This window comes from Kogia breviceps, chromosome 3 (genome assembly GCF_026419965.1).
Source record: "Kogia breviceps isolate mKogBre1 chromosome 3, mKogBre1 haplotype 1, whole genome shotgun sequence".
NCBI classification, from domain to species: Eukaryota; Metazoa; Chordata; class Mammalia; order Artiodactyla; family Physeteridae; genus Kogia; species Kogia breviceps.
The window spans coordinates 163,053,087-163,069,818 of record NC_081312.1 but is presented as its reverse complement, the minus strand read 5'-3'; the positions used below and the strand labels follow the sequence as shown (position 1 = coordinate 163,069,818).

Below are 16,732 nucleotides of genomic sequence, written 5' to 3'. Positions count from 1 at the left end.
ATAATTATTAGTCCAGGTCAACCTGCTAAAAAAGCGTTTGCATGGATCACAAACAAGACAAACAAGTCCCCTCGTTCAGTGTCATCTGGTAAGAGCTCGTCACACGCCCTCACCCCCGTTCTCAGCATCGTGCAGGCTGAGCAAATAGCAGGAATGTCCAGTTCTCTGTTATTCCCAGGCGGTGCTGGCTGATTTTTATCCCTAACAACCGGATAAATGTGCTGGTTGAAACACGAGTGGGACCTCTGAGTCACACACTGTCGCCATCTGCACCTCCTCCAGCTGCAGTTACTGTTCCCTGTTGCTCCAGAGATGTCTTCGTGTCCCTGCCTTTGGGTCTGAGGATGGCCTGTTACATGCAATCCCTTCTTGCAGGTGGGACAGAAAGACCCGTCTGGGGCTGCCCTTCTCCCCTCAACACACACATGAAGCAGCTTTTTCTTTGTAGTGACTGCACACAGGTGCGTGTCCCCCCCAAGCTGTGCCTCTGCCTTACACATTCGCCGTGATGATGGTCTGTCGGGTTATGCTTGGTTCTCCAGCATATGGCTCTCCATTGAAAACGCCCCTGTAGCGTGGACAGGGCTGCTGGATGCTGCTGCCAAAGCTACTCAAGTGCCAGAGAGGGCAGTGATGATAGTAACATGCATTGTGGCAAAGATAGTGGTGATGATATAATTACAACCTATTGCCGCAGTAGTAATATATTGAGAATGCTAATGACAATGGTGGTGATCGTTAGTATTATTTCCTAATTATAGGTACTTTTCTCACTTCCTTTGGGTCTTAAAAGTGGGGCCCTTCCCTGGCCACCAGATCTAGAATTTCATTCCCTCCTTCAACATTTTGTATCTTCTTCCCTTAGTTCATGTTTTCTCTATAGCATTTACCACTGTCTTGAGTTATTTATTTTCTCTGTTGTCTGTCTCCCCCACGAGGATGTAAGCTCCTTGGCCAGGGTTTTTGTGTCTCTTGGTCACTCACTATATCTACAGGGCCCAGAACAATGCCTGGCACATGGTAAGGTTGTAGATCATGAGATAGCCAACGAGTGAACGATAACTTCTGTTTCTTGAGCACTTACTGTGTTCTGGATGCTGTGCTGAGGGCCTTTCCTGGCCAGTCTCGTTCCATCCCTGGCTCTTACGAGGGGCAGCCCCTCCTGATTATCCTCCATCTCAGCCTCCTTTCTCATCCCGACCTCCTTAGAGAAGAGCCTGTGCTTGGTTCCTGGTTCATGGGCACTGCAGGCCCCTGCTGCCTGGCTTCCTCACTGCTGCTCTTAGGTCACCAGGACCCAATTGCCAAATCAAGTAACGTGCCTTTAGCCCTCATGTTACTGATCCTTTCGGTTCAATTATCAATCACTTCCACCTTCCGGAAGCTCGTTTCTTGTCACCTCTGACAACACGCTTCTGGGTTTTCCTTTCTGACCTTCCTTTTCCATCTGTCGTGAGCACCTCTGTCAGGGCCTATCCAATACATGCTTCTGTCCCCACTGTCCCTGTGCACTGTCCCTGTGCCGAGTGTGCCTCCACCCGTCTCGTCCACTCTCATCTCACTGCCCCTTGACCGTTGAGTCCCTCCAGCCCTGCCCCTCTGCTGCCGGCTGTACGTTTTTGCATGGACCTCCCAAGGCTGCCCCACACTCAACTCACTCAAAACCTAGCCTCCCCCTAAAATAAAAAATTTAAAAAAAAAAAAGTTGTAAATCAACTATACCCTAATATAAAATTAAAAATTGTAAAAAAAAAACAAACCCTCAAAAAACCCTAGCCTCCCCCAAACTGTGTACATTCATTCTGCGCCTGCTGCCTGAGCTGTGACACCGTCCTTCATCCCGCCTCCCCGGGTCCCTTCCTTCTGCAAGAGGACCGGCCAGTCTGGTCGGCTCCATCCTTACGGTGACTCCCTGGTTCAGGCCTCGGCTTCACATCCAGACCGCTGCTGCCACAGCCCCCCAAGTTCTCCTCCTGTGCCCCCTCAGATGCATTCCCCGCACAGCCGTCGGGGCTCTGACGTGACCAAGGGCGCTGCCCGTCGATGCTGGCCACCACCTTCACCAGGGTTCCCAGCGCCTCGTCCACGACCCAAGTTCAGAGACCGTGGCAGGTCCTTCCGAGAGCACAGCTGATCCACGTGAGAGGTCAGAGCAGAAGCCGGAAGGGACACAAAGAATTGCTGTCATTTGAAAAGAGCTGGGACCCAACACACATTACCAGAAAAAGATACAAGAAAGTATTTACAAGACAAAAGTAGGGGCTTCCCTGGTGGCGCAGTGGTTGAGAGTCCGCCTGCCGATGCAGGAGACACGGGTTCGTGCCCTGGTCCGGGAAGATCCCACATGCCGCGGAGCGGCTGGGCCTGTGAACCATGGCCGCTGAGCCTGCGCGTCCGCAGCCTGTGCTCCGCAACGGGAGAGGCCACAACAGTGAGAGGCCCGCGTACCGCAAAAAAAAAAAAAAAAAAAAAAAGTAGAACAGGGATTGCAACATGCAAAAGAAAGCACAAAACTCACAGAAAATGAGAGCGCTGCTGTTGGGGGGCGTGGGGAGCAGCACTTTATCCACCCTGCCGCTCCTAGATCCGCCAGCAGGTGGCGGCACAGAGCAATGTCCCTTTTATTCGCCCAGGCTTTTTTTTTTTTTTTTTTTGAGCCCACTGTAAAATATAAAAAAGTAAAGGAGAAAACAAAACCGATCATTCCACTGCCCTGAAGTGACCACCCTTACTTCTTCCTAGTCTTTGTAAATGTACATAGTTGAGATGATGCTGTATGTGCGGTTTACCCCAACGTTACATCTCAAGCACATCCTAATACTCTTCAGAATTCTGTGACCTTTTACTTTAATGGCTGTCTAATGCCCCATCATTATGACTGTCCACATTTATTCTTTTATGTTGTCATTTTGGGGTTCTTTTTTCTCGTTAAGATGAGGTGTAGATGGGATAACCAGTGAAGCTTTGTCAAATTCGACTGAAAGCAGGGTTAGGGAGCGGTCCTGCGGGAGGTGGGGGAGGGGGACCGGAAGCCCATGGAGGCCAAGCTCCAGGTGCACAGGAGAGCGGAGGGAGGGTAAGGAGACAGCTTCAGGTGGACCCACACCAACACCTCAACTGACATGGGTATTTAGAGGGAGTGGGGTTGGTAGAACACGTGTGTTACATTTTCTACCATCGCGAATAACAATGTGAACTTACATTTGACGGTCTGTAGACTTGTTAAAATTGCTTTCATAAGCCGGCAAGGGTGTGGAGGGTTCAAGAGCCAATTTGAAAGAGGGATGTGATGTTTATCGAGAAAAACGAGGTAGAAGTGGGGCCTGGCCTCTGACCTGAGCCGTGACAGTAGGATTTGCTTGGCCTGTATGAGGAAGGCCTATGGGAAAGTGTTTGTAACATCCCCCGGAAAGGTGATTGACTTTGTAACATGGACAGGCCAAGGCTTTCCTGAGAAGAGCGCTGGAGAATATTTACACTCCTCAGCCACCCAGGCGCTGCCACGGGGCCTTTTCTGGCCCGAGAACGTCAACCTCAGCATGGACGCAGGTATTTCAGCCAGCCTCGTGGTGTGAGCTAAACCTCCTTTTCCTTCTTCCCTGTCTCTGGAAGACTCAGAGCATACTTAAGGGTGGGTGGCATCCCGGGGGCACATGAAACAAGATGAAAAACACCGCAGGGTGGTGATTACCTCTTGTTCAGGGTTCACTGATGCCGGCGTTCCTCTCCCGGTTACCAGGACGGCCTGAGGACCAGCGGTGCTGCTGGCAGGATCAGGGCACCTCTCCAGGCTCTGCAGTTAGCAGAATCCAACTCACATCCAGAAGCGTGGCTGGAAGGGAGCGCAGGAAACGTGGTTTATAATCTTCCTGGTTCTGCAGCATAGGAAATCCCATAAAGAGGAGGTGGCGTTTGAGTCCACACACCCACCCTACTCAGTGTTGCTGGAATACCTTAGCAAATCTACCACCTGGGACCAGCACAGCCCCAGGGGCTAGTCACTAATGCCTGTAAAATAATCCCCCCAAAGGAGAATCATTTAAGAGTTCTTTGCATTTCAAAAGTAGCCAAAGAATTCAAGTGATAGCTTATGGCAGAAAATCTTTTTCAGTTATTGAAATTAGGGCATAACTAAGAACTTCAGAATACCACACACACAGTTTAGGTGGTCTTGGTATAACTGGTAGGGGTGGGACAGCAGTGCCTGCAAAATGAAAGTAATTAGCATGTACATGCTCTGTTAGGGGAGACTAAGGGGAAACAGGTGTTCAGCCTAGGAGAACATTCCAGTGGATTTCCTATGAAGTCAATGTGTCCTGAGTTTAACTTCGAAACAAATTTAGAAATTGAAATACATTAATTAAATAAATAAAATCTACCACCTGGGAAAGTGCCTGATTCCCACACGCCATCACCAGAGCTGTGCTACCACATTCTTAATTTCTACTAACTTGATATACCATCTCACTGTTGTAAGCCTGCATTTCTTTAATTATGGATCAGATTGAAGATCTTTAGATTGATTTACTGGCCACTTACATTTTTTCAGTTTTTATCATCATTAGTTAGCTATGACCTAGTCAACAACACACTACCCCAAAATCCAGTGGCTTAGAAAACAACTGTTGATTTCTCCAGAGGCTTCAGGTCCCCTGGTGCTTTGCTGATCCTATGTAAGCCAGGCGGGTGGCGTCCTGTCGCTTGAGCCAGCTGTGCAGGATGGAGTCGGCTCTGCTCAGTCAGGCTGGCCCGGGCTTGCTCTCCTGATGGCAGGGATTGGACAGAGGAAAAAGAGACTCCAATGCCCTTCTGTCTCTGCCCTGTGTGTTGCAGACACTCCCATCCCATCAGCCAAAGCAAGTCCTCCTATCAAGCAGAGCATGCGCCAGAGGGCACCACCCAGAGCCTGGATACTGGGAGGCCATTGATTGAGACCACTGGTGAAATCAACGTCTTGCATTATATTTGACTGTTGTTTTGTTTGTCTTGATTTGTAAGAGTCTTTTTATATTGAGTGAATTAGCTCTACACAAAATTCACGTGGTAACTAAAATTTTTGGTGTGCATTTATAAGTGAAGAAAAAACAGACTACAGCATTGCAGAGATAATTTCCTATGTATCTCCTTTTTTCGAAAACCTCTTTTGAATAGATATGGTCGTACATAGAGGCTAACTAAAATGCTTGGAGTGGAAAGACACCGCCTGGATGCAGCGGGGTATGTCTGTTTGGATTAGTCTCTGATAACTTCAGAGCACCTCTCAGATGCTAGAGCATTCACCCGTGCCAGACTACAGCATGCATGGACTTTATTTTTCCCTGTTTTGCTGAAAATCCACAATCAACTGAGATTCAGATGAACTTATATAAAAGACCTAGGAACAAAGTCCAGCTTGCAGGTTACCCTGTCCCTTGGTCCACAGCTCTGGTCTCGCTCTCTCCCCATTCTTCCAGCTGACGCGGGCTTAGCTAGCTCAATTTAATCATTTCACATTAGACTGAAACAAAAATCGCTTAGTAAGAAAGGTCCGCAAGTAAAGAAAAACACATACTCCAAAAGCAAAGAAGAATGGACCTCCATGAGTGTGGATCCCATATTTTCTCAAAAACACCTTCCTGACCTTCTACGCATGCGTGTGGAGAGGGAAGATCAATAAAACATTTACACACATTTCCTTCTCAGAGCTTCCATCCACTCTATTCACACCTCCTTTGTTGCCTACATTAGTTACAATATAAATTCTCCCATAGCAAATACCCAAAATAACAGAGGCATAAACACAAGTGTATTTCTCTCCCAGGTAAAAGCCTGGGCAAAGCCAACCTAGGGTGGGTTAGGACAGTTGGGGACAGATAGACCCCTGGTGTCAATGGTCCAGGCCCTAAGACTGCTCACCAGCCTGTAAAGGGAGTTGCACCTCCCTTTTAGGAAGGCAGGTGTAGGAACTTCCCTGGTGGTGCAGTGGTTAAGAATCTGCCCACCAATGCAAGGGACACGGGTTCGAGCCCTGGTCCGGGAAGATCCCACATGCTGCGGAGCAACTAAGCCCGTGCGCCACAACTACTGAACCTGCGCTCTAGAGCCCGTGCTCTGCAACAAGAGAAGCCACCGCAATGAGGAACCCGCGCACCGCAACGAAGAGTAGCCCCTGCTCGCCGCAACTAGAGAAAGCCCGCGTGCAGCAACGAAGACCCAACACAGCCAAAAATAAATAAATAAAAATAAATGTTTAAAAAAACCTTTAAAAACTTTTAAAATTTTTTTGAAAAATTAAAAACAGGGCTTCCCTGGTGGCGCAGTGGTTGAGAGTCCGCCTGCCGTTGCAGGAGACGCAGGTTCGTGCCCCGGTGAGGGAGGATCCCACGTGCCGCGGAGCAGCTGGGCCGGTGAGCCGTGGCCGCTGAGCCTGCGCGTCCAGAGCCTGTGCTCCGCAGCAGGAGAGGCCGCAGCAGTGAGAGGCCTGCGTACCAAAAAAAAAAAAAAAAAATTAAGAACAGAGGAAGGCAGGTGTATCATTTCCATTCCCGTCCTGCTGGCCACAGCTCAGCCATGATAGCTGGCAGAGAATCAAAGTTGAGGGCCAGATGGAGACTCTGCCACCTGCCATTTTCAGAGCTGCCTTGATGAGGGCTGTTTGTGTGCAGTCACCTGTCCCCCCACCCTGCACGCACACACACACTCACTCCCTAACCCCAGTTTTTAAAGTCCCGAGGAGCAGAGCACAGCCCACTCATTCACAGATGCATGACGTTGTACAGACACAAGAGGCCACCTGTGCAAACGGTATGGGGGGAGATGCAGGCTTTGTCCCACGTGGAGCGGGCACGGGTCCTTGTGCCAGTTACTTCCCCTCTGTGCTCGGTTTCCTGGTGGAAGGTGCAGCAGTGGCACTGCCTTCCGTGTTCATCGTGAGGATTCAGTGGGGTCATACTTGAGGTGACTGGCACATGGTAAGCACATGCATGTCAGCTGCAGGCATCTTCCCCGGTAACAGCTGCAGGATAAAGAGGGCTGATGCCCTGTGGAGGCATCATTTGCATTTTGTGTCCCGAATTTTCTTTCTCCTTCCTTCCTTGGGGACATCTCCCCACTTGGCCCTCAGGTGCCTCCATTTTCTTTTTTTTCATCATTCTTTTTTTTTTTTGGTGGTACGCAGGCCTCTTACTGTTGTGGCCTCTCCTGTTGCGGAGCACAGGCTCCAGACGCACAGGCTCAGCGGCCATGGCTCACGGGCCCAGCTGCTCCGTGGCATGTGGGATCTTCCCGGACCAGGGCACGAACCCGTGTCTCCTGCATTGGCAGGCGGATTCTCAACCACTGCGCCACCAGGGAAGCCCCATTCTTTTTTTAAAATTAATTAATTTACTTATTTATTTGGTTGTGCCAGGTCTTAGTTGCGGCAGGCGGGCTTCTCAGTTGCGGCTCGCCAGCTCCTTAGTTGCAGCTCACGGGCTCCTTAGTTGTGGCTTGGCAGCTCCTTAGTTGTGGCTTGCGGGCTCCTTAGTTGCGGCATGCGAACTCTTAGTTGCAGCATGCATGTGGGATCTAGTTCCCTGACCAGGGAGAGTACCCGGGCCCCCTGCATTGGGAGCGTGGAGTCTTAACCACTGCGCCACCAGGGAAGTCCCCCTCCATTTTCTTTACGGAAAAGAAAATTTCATCTCAAAATCTTTATCCATGCTAAGATGTTAATAAATGAATGTAAAACTCAAATTTTACCAGTCCCTGAGTAATCTGCATTTTACCAGGGATCAAATTATTAAACTGAACAAATTAAGCTCTCAAGCTGAAATGCATGCACCATTCAAAATGTAAAGAGGGATTTAAAAAATGTGTTCCCTCTAGGCCTTTCCTCCTATCTTCCTACTTGAGACGTTTTCCATCCCTTTCATGACTACGTCTTGTTAACATTGTCTCCTTTCAGCATCTCAGGTGGGTCCTCTTTTCTCCAAGTCCCCTGCCACCCACCCAAGTTCCAACCAGGATCCTCTTGTTCCAGTTACTGTGGCTGTGCGACATCTTACCCCAGAGTCTAACGGTTCGAAGCAGCATTTCCTGCGCTCATGGATACTGTGGGTCAGGGATTCAGACCAGGCACGGCGGGTGGCTCATCTGGTGTCCGTGTGGCTGGTTGGCGGCCACAGGTCTTCACAGGGGCTTCCACCAGAAGCCTCTCCCTATGGGCTGGTGTGAGCTTCTTCACCGAGTGAGACTGGGGTCCCAGGGGGGAGCATGCAGGGCGGGCAGAATCCACACTGCCTTTCCCCACCTGCCTGAGAAAGTCACGCAGCATCACCTCCCCACCTGCCATCCGTCAAGGCCAGCTGGGAAAATCTCACCCAGGAGCCAAGGGAGACAGCCTCCACTTCTTGGGGGGAGTGGACAAGTTCCAGAACAGGTGGGACAGCAAGTGGGCCCCTTTCCATGTTGCCTCCCCCATGTCTCTCTCACTTGAATTCCTATAATGGCCTCTGACTGGTCTTGCTTCTTCCACTTTGGTGCTTCCCTTTGTGTAATTCTCACAAGCAGCCCAAAAAGCTTATAACAGATTATATCGTGCCCCCACTACCCACTGCCAACTCACCATCTTCATTTGGGGTGGAGCTCAGTCCCCTGCCACCCGCCGCGCAGAAAACCTCTCTCTGGGTCCCACTTCCATGTCGAAGGCCTGCCTTCAGTTCCCCAACCTGACCAGATTTTCTTACCCCTCAGTGTCTTCTGGAAATTTCTCTTGACTTGTCGTGTGGGTTCCTCCTGTTCCTCCGGGCCCCTGAGCACCACCCCCTAGAGAAGCCGTGCAGGACCCCAGCCTCAGAGCAGCCCTTCTGCAGCACTTTGTCCCATCCCTTCACACAGCTGTTCATAACTGCCCGGATAATGCCGTGCTTTCCTACGAAACGAAAACCCACAAGATCAGTATCCACATCTGCTTTGCGGTCGGCATAGTGTGGAATGAATGAACTCCACAGTGAGGAGCTGTGGGAAAAGGACCAGCCTCTGCCCTCACGAGTCTGATGTCTGAGAGAGGAGCAAGGCTTGTTCTGTGACAGGCACAGTGTGCTGGGGGCCGGGAGAGGAGACGGCTTCGCAGAAGATATGTTATCTGGGCTGGGCCTCGAAGGATGGAAATAATTGTGATCAGTGGGCTTTCTGAGCAGAGTCCACAGCAACGATATGATATCGTGAGCTTGGGGCTGCCAGAGAAGATGCAGTTACATCTGAATTTCAGGTAAATCACTGGTACTGTTTAGTATAAATATGTCCCAGGTATTTCGCAGGATATAATTACACTAACAAAGTGTTCGTGGTTTATCTGAAATTTAGGTTTAAGTGGGTGTCCCGCCAGGTCTGGTGACGCTAAGTGAGACTCCAGTTCATGGAGCATCCTTGCCTCTGCTGGGCAGTTTCTGCTGAGCAGTGGCCCCTTTGTTTCCCGTCTCACAAACCAGGGACAGAGACGGCGTGAAAAGTCACGTGACTCCTCTGTGGGCATCTCAGTCCCTCGAGATGCCATGTTCGGGTGCCCCCGAGCTCATCCATGCTGAGTCAGAGCAGGTGTGTAGGATGAATGCCAGGAACCAGGCTTGGGCGGCAGAGAACTCTCCCTGCCTTTCACTGTCTGGCACTCAAGGTTCTCATCTGCACAAAGGCTGCAACACCCACCTGGCAGAATCGCCAGAGTACAGTGCCTGACACATTGAAGGGCTGAGTGAAGAGTTGGCACTGTTATTTTGTTTGTAACCTGTCGTTAAAAGCATCTCCATGGCTTACTGTGTGGTGTCGGTTTCCCCGATAGCAACAGGGAACAGTATTGTCAAAATTCTTCAGATCTTAGAGTTTTAAGTCTAAGAACCCATCCAGGGACTTCCCTGGCAGTCCAGTGGTTAAGACTTCCAGTGCAGGGGGTTGTGGGTTCGATCCCTGGTCGGGGAGCTAAGATCCCACATGCCTCGCAGCCAAAAAACCAAAACATAAAAAAACAGAAGCAATGTTGTAACAAATTCAATAAAGACGTTAAAAACGGTCCACATCAAAAAAAAAAAAATCTTAAAAAAAAAAGAACCCATCCAGTCCAGTGGAGGCACAGCAAAGTTCAATAAATTGTCTGCCCTACAGCCAAGTGTCTGAAAACCCAGCTGGCGCCCTGCCATCTTAGTCACGGGTGTGACGCTCTCCGAACGTCCAGTCACCCAGGCATTTCTGCATGAAGGCATCAGGCTGCATCGCTGCCTCTTTCCAATAGTTGGGAGATTTTCTCTCTTAAATATCAGTGAGAGGGAACCTCCCTGGTGGCGCAGTGGTTAAGAATCTGCCTGCCAACGCAGGGGACACGGGTTCAATCCCTAGTCCGGGAAGACCCCACATGCCGTGGAGCAACAAAGCCCACGTGCCACAACTACTGAAGATCGCGTGCTTAGGGCCCATGCTCTGCGAAAAGAAAAGCCACCACAATGAGAAGCCCGCGCACCGCAACGAAGAGTAGCCCCTGCTCACCGCAACTAGAGCAAGCCCGCGCGCAGCAACGAAGACTCAGCGCAGCCAAAAACATAAATAAATATCAATGAGAATTGTGCCGAGGCAGGAATTTCAGTTTCCCACTCCATTTGCCTGAACATAATCCGGAAATTGTCTTTTCTCACTGGCCTCAGCACTGAGCTTGTGAGCTTGACTTCTCTGTGGTGAATTTCCTGCCCCCTAAACACACACACACACACACACGTCTTACTCATTTTTTTCAGCACGTAGGACACCCCCCATGATAATAACCAAACACTTTTACTATTCAGGTGTCCGAAACAGTAAGTGGATCGAAAGTGGGTTGCTAATGACAGCAGACAAACAGCCCGACCGACCACATTTCCCCTGCTTTGCCTTTTGGTTTTCACCTCAGTTTCGTTTTGCCAAGTCAAAGGAGCTCACAGGAGAGGCCGGGCTGCCAGGCCCGACAGCAGGGCCTGAGATCGTGTATCTGGGGCTCTTCTATAGTCAGCATCTGCATTGCTTGGGTTAATTGATCTTCACCATATTTTTCCAAATGTCAGGGAAGAATGGGACCAGGGAGAGAGGAGCAACTGATTGTGACATGAGTTTCTCAGACGTCCCAGCTTTGTGACCCATTGCAACAGCTCGGCTGGTTTACCGTGGGGACCTTGCCCACCTGCCAGGGTCCAAAAATGGAACAGGGGTCCCCAGACCTCAGGGATAAACAATAATCTTCCCTTTTCTCTTAATCCAAAGGTGGGGTGGTGCACTCTGTAGGCAAGTAATGTCCTTCAAAACGATTAACCCACGACGAAGTGGGGGGAAGGGGCAGGGACAGGGAAGGACCAAAAAAAAAAATAAACAACCCACAAATAATCTCGAACCAGTTCTTCTTTACAAGTGGTTTTCAAGCGATTAACAACATTCTATTCTCCAGATATTTTCATGGGGCAAATCACAAGACAGATCGTCTCCCTGGCAGATTGGTGAATAAATACATCCAAGGCTATGTTATAAACGAAATACCCAGTTCTACAGGAAGGCTCGAAAAATACCTCTGAGTAAAATAAGAGGAAGTTATGATGAGGTTGTGATTTAGAGTGTGTTCAGAGCAAAGATTTGAGAGGGTGCTCCCTGAGAAAGAAGCCACCATCACCTTCTGTTTGCTCTGTCTTCCAGGAGGGAAGAAGAGGTTTCCTGAAGGAAGTAGCACCTTTGAGTCGACCCACGTGGGATATGAGGTGTCAGCAGCCACTGACCCAACTCCCAGACTCAGAATTTTGAGATTACTGGACCAACCAAAGACTAACAGTTGACTCTTTTTTTTTTTGCGGTATGCGGGCCTCTCACTGTCGTGGCCTCTCCCATTGCAGAGCACAGGCTGCGGATGCACCAGCTCAGCGGCCATGGCTCACGGGCCCAGCCACTCCGTGGCATGTGGGATCTTCCCGGACCGGGGCACGAACCCGTGTCCCCTGCATCGGCAGGCGGACTCCCAACCACTGCGCCACCAGGGAAGCCCCTTGACTCTTCTTAAAAAAATAAAATAAAATAAAAAATAAAAAAGAGAGAGAGAGATCTCACGTGATGACTGTTAATAAGACCAATTCCTCTAGTTTATCGCCTCTGAGGTGGTCACCATCCTTCCTGACGGCCAAGTCCAACTAGACAGCACACACAGCTTCCCCTCAGATAAACAGGAAAGAGAGAGGAGAGGGAGAAGGCAGGTTATGGAAGGAAATTATTATGTACGCAGATGAAAATAGCTGGGTGATTCCACATTTTCACTGCAGGAGGAAGGAGTTGCCATTTGATAGAACAGCTGCTCTTCCCATCAGAGAGCCTGGTGACTCGTGAAAAGCTAAATACAGTGCTGGTTTAGAATTGGGTCTGTGCCGGCCTCAGAGTGAGCACGAGTTTTAAGAATTAGATTTTTTTAAATGCAATTACCAAAGACAGAAAAGGTGTGGCTGAAATGGGTGATTTATTCAACAAGGACCTACTGTACAGCACAGGGAACTCTAAATATTCTGTAATTACCTATATGGGAAAAGAATCTGAAAAAGAATGGATATATGTATATGTATAACTGAATCACTTAGCTGTACACCGGACACTAACACAACATTGTAAATCAACTATACTCCAATATAAAATAAAAACGAAATTTTAAAAAAGACTAAAAAAAATAAAATGGGTGATTTAATTTTTTTTATTGCTAACTATACAAAATTAATACATGATCAAAGTGCAGGAAAACATAAAAGGGCAGGAAAGCCTTAAGATTTTAAATGTTTATTACAATAAAAGTGTAATCATGCAAATAACACAAACAATATAGAACTATGAACACAGAAAGTGAAAGTTCCCTGTTATACTTTCCAGAACCAACCGGAGGTAACAGCTTAGTGAGCAGTTTTCCAGATTTTTATCTATATGTATGTAATCAAATACATACTTTTGCAGGGGAGGGTACTACAAAAACTATGATCATAATTTAATACTTTCTTTGGGGGGGTTCACCTTTTTTTCTCATAACTATATCTTGGACATCCTTCCATGCTAGTACTTTATAGGCACACCTTATACTTCTCAACTGCTACATAGGGTTCTATTGAATGGGTATAATTGCAGGTGCACATTGTAACCCAAATTTTATCTAATAGCATTATAGTCAAACCCAAAGGCAATTTTAAGGAATTCAATGTGTTCATACTCTCATTACACAAATACAGTGTTTCTACTTTTTCATAGTTTCTTCCTGCCCTCCTCCATCTGCACACACGTTCTCATCACTCGTTCATTAAACCGCGAGCATCTCACGGAACCCCTACTCTGAGGGCTGCTAGGTGCTACCAGGTCCTAGGGACCGGGCATGGCTGGTTTTGTGAGGGAAGTGACAAAACAAGCAAACGTATGAAGCCAAAGTGTCATTTTTAAGACCCTCCAGTTGCTCTGTAAAGTTAAATGTAAACAGGCCTTTTGTACAAATGTTACATACCTTGCTGAAAAAGCAAAAGACTCTCATTTCTGTCAGATGCTTTTATCAAAGGCAGAATTCCCTTTCCCTGTCCTGGGTCTGTTTAGTCACAGTGCGTGGGAATCCCAGGGATGGGGTGGGAGGGCAGCGCTAGGGTTTGGTGTCTGTTTGTTCGTGACAGGGTTTAGCAAGCTGGTAAATTTACCTCACTGTTCTCTCAGTTCCTCTGGGGCCTGACAGGAAGCGGACTGTTTTTTCCTGCAGACCCTCCAGGCCACTGCTACGCTACAAGAAGTGTCAAGTGTAGAAGCTGCAGACCCATCACCTATTCAAACATAAAGATAGACTCGGGGACTTGGATTATTATGAGAACAGAGATGCTAAACTCCTAGTAGGTAATAAGTATTTTATTCTTTTGTGAGAAAATATGTCATATTAAGAAATTAAATTGTTTATTTAGCAAACTCAACAATGGATATTTAATACTATTAGTATTTATTAAAATGCTTATGAGGCATTTAAAAATATTGTATATCAGACTTGCTAAAAATTGAAATTCAAGTAATTAAGTTTATTATGAGTAAAGAGGAATTGTGGAAAGGGGCACAGTGCCTTCTGGAAACTTTCTTTTAAAAACAGCTTTATATAATTCACACTCCATACAACCTACCCATTTAAAGTGTGGTTTCTAGTGTCTTCGTAGATACTTACAGCTCTCACCGACTTTAGAACATCTTGAGTTAATTTTAGAACATCCTCATTGCTCAAAAGGAAACCCCATGCCTTTGAGCCATTAGGTCCCTCCTCCCCACTCCAACCGCCAGCCCCTGCAACTGCTAATTTACATTCTACCTCTATGGATTTGCCATTTCTGGACATTTCACATCAACGGAATCATACGTCAAGTGGTCTTTTGTGACTGCTTCTTTCATTGGCTCAATATTCCCAAGGTTCGTCCAGGTTGGAGCATGTGTCAGCATTTCATTCCTTTTTATGACCAAATAATATTCCATTGTGTAGATAAACCACAGTTTGTTTATCCGTTCATCAGCTGATGGACATTTGGGTTGTTTTCACCTTTTGGCTGTTACGATTAATGCTGCTATGAACATTCTTTCATAAGTTTGTGTGGACATGTGTCTTTGTTTCTCTTGGCTGTATACCTAAGAGTGCTGGCTCCTATGACAGCTCTGTGTGTAAGTAGGTCCAGTGTATAAGTTCACTTGTTTGAGGAGCTGTCAGGCTGTGTGACAAAGTGGCTGCTCCATTTCGAGTTCCCCTCGGCAGTGTGTGAGGGTTCCGATTTCGCCACATCCTCAGTAGCACCTGTTAGCGTCTGTCTTTTCAACTCTGGCCATCCTGTTGGATGTGAAGTGGTTTCGATTTGCATTTCCCTGATGACTAATGATGTTAAACATTTTCGTGTGCTTGTTGGCCATGTGTACATCTCAGTTGGAGAAACATCTGTTCGAGTCCTTTGCCCATTTTTTTTTGGTGGTACGCGGGCCTCTCACCGCTGCGGCCTCTCCCATTGTGGAGCACAGGCTCCGGATGCGCAGGCTCAGCGGCCACGGCTCACGGGCCCAGCCGCTCCACGGCATGTGGGATCCTCCCGGACCGAGGCACGAACCCGTGTCCCCTGCATCGGCAGGCGGACTCCCAACCACTGCGCCACCAGGGAAGCCCCTTTGCCCATTTTTTAATTGGCTTGTTGTTTTTTTCAGTTGAAGCGTAATTGAGGTGTACAACGTAGTGATTTGATATTTTTATACATAAAATGATCATCAGTTGGCCTGTCTTTTTATAATGAAATGTAAATAAACCTTCTGGAAACTTTTATTTCTTCCTCTCTTTCTCCTTTTTCCCACTAAAAGAGCACTGGACAAGAGGATTACTTAAATGCAGTCCCTGAGCACAGGATGTCAAGGTCTAGTGGAGGGGATAACACAAAAGGCGTGGGGGTCTGGGGGCTTCCTAGGAGACAGAGCACTTGAAGTGAGTTGAGAAGAGCATCCCAGCTTGCCTGTGGCCTTGGGTGAGTCTTACTCTTGATTCTGTATCCAGCATATATTTAAATTAAGAGGATTGTGAAGAAAGTGCCTCAGTGCACCTGTGCTCACTCAGAGTCACCTGTTTGTCATTTTATTTTTTTATTTTTTTAATTTTTTATTATTATTACTTTTTTTTGTGGTACGCGGGCCTCTCACTGTTGTGGCCTCTCCCGTTGCGGAGCACAGGCTCCGGACGCGCAGGCTCAGCAGCCATGGCTCAGGGCCCAGCGGCTCCACAGCACGTGGGATCTTCCCAGACCGGGGCACGAACCCGTGTCCCCTGCATCGGCAGGCGGATTCTCAACCACTGCGCCACCGGGGAAGCCCTGTTTGTCATTTTAAAGAGCAAATATTGCTATTGAGCCTTTTGCGAAATAAAGCTGTTAAATAGCAGCTTCTGGTATACGTAGAATAGGCTGTCACATAATTTGGGGATTATAGAAAGACCTCCTCCTCATATAAAATCTATGTCCAAATACCTCCCATCTCTCTGCAAATACACTGATGCTACCACAAAAATCTCATTTTTACTCTGTTGAGACATTATGTCATTTGGGAGGGATAATTTCTCCAATCACCAGCTTGCTAGTAGAGGTCAGTTTATTAGCATTAAATTTAGAGCTTGAATCCTATCCTGCCACTAACCAGTTGTTTACCTTGGCCAAATCCCAATCTCTCTTAGTCTGTTTCCTTATCAGTACAGTGGATTTAGCAATACAGCACCTGCTTTCTGTGCTAATGACGAGGGTTAAATGAATTGGCTAATGATAAGTACTAGCTAGTTCCTGTCCAAAGCAGAACCGCAAAGCAGTGGTTTGAATTTGTGTCAGAGACCTTGAAAGAACGGAACAATGGAACAGACGGGTGGAAGGGGATTCTGGAGAAGAGAAGGAGGGGTCTGATGGGTGTCAGAAAGGGGGCCTTAAATGGGGAGGAAATGCCCAGAATAAGGGGAAATGGAGGGGGCATGCCAATGCCTTACCTTTCCCCAAGCCAACTGCAGAGTGAAACCTTCAGGGAACTTGCATGCGTTAACTCCAGAGCCACACCTGCCAACAGGTTCTGTCTGATTCCATCGTCTGATTCCAGGAAGCGGTCCCTAGCCTCCCAAGTCCCCACCCTCCACAGCACACAGCCCAGACCTGAGTGGACTGCATTGCCCGGGGCCCCTCAGACATGAAATGAGGTGCTCTGTGCAATGGAAAGAAACCTTCCTGCC

General features: G+C 48.0%; 1 long non-coding RNA gene across 1 annotated transcript in view; it reads right to left on the bottom strand.

Moving 5' to 3' along the window:
• LOC136793860 (uncharacterized) overlaps positions 1–16,732 on the bottom strand; it is a 22,041-nt gene extending 5,309 nt beyond the window's left edge. Inside the window, exons 1-3 of the long non-coding RNA XR_010839883.1 lie at positions 16,496–16,732; positions 8,025–8,890; positions 3,692–3,875 (exon numbers count right to left, since the gene is read on the bottom strand). This is a non-coding gene — a long non-coding RNA (uncharacterized lncRNA). The remainder of the gene's footprint in view (positions 1–3,691; positions 3,876–8,024; positions 8,891–16,495) is intronic.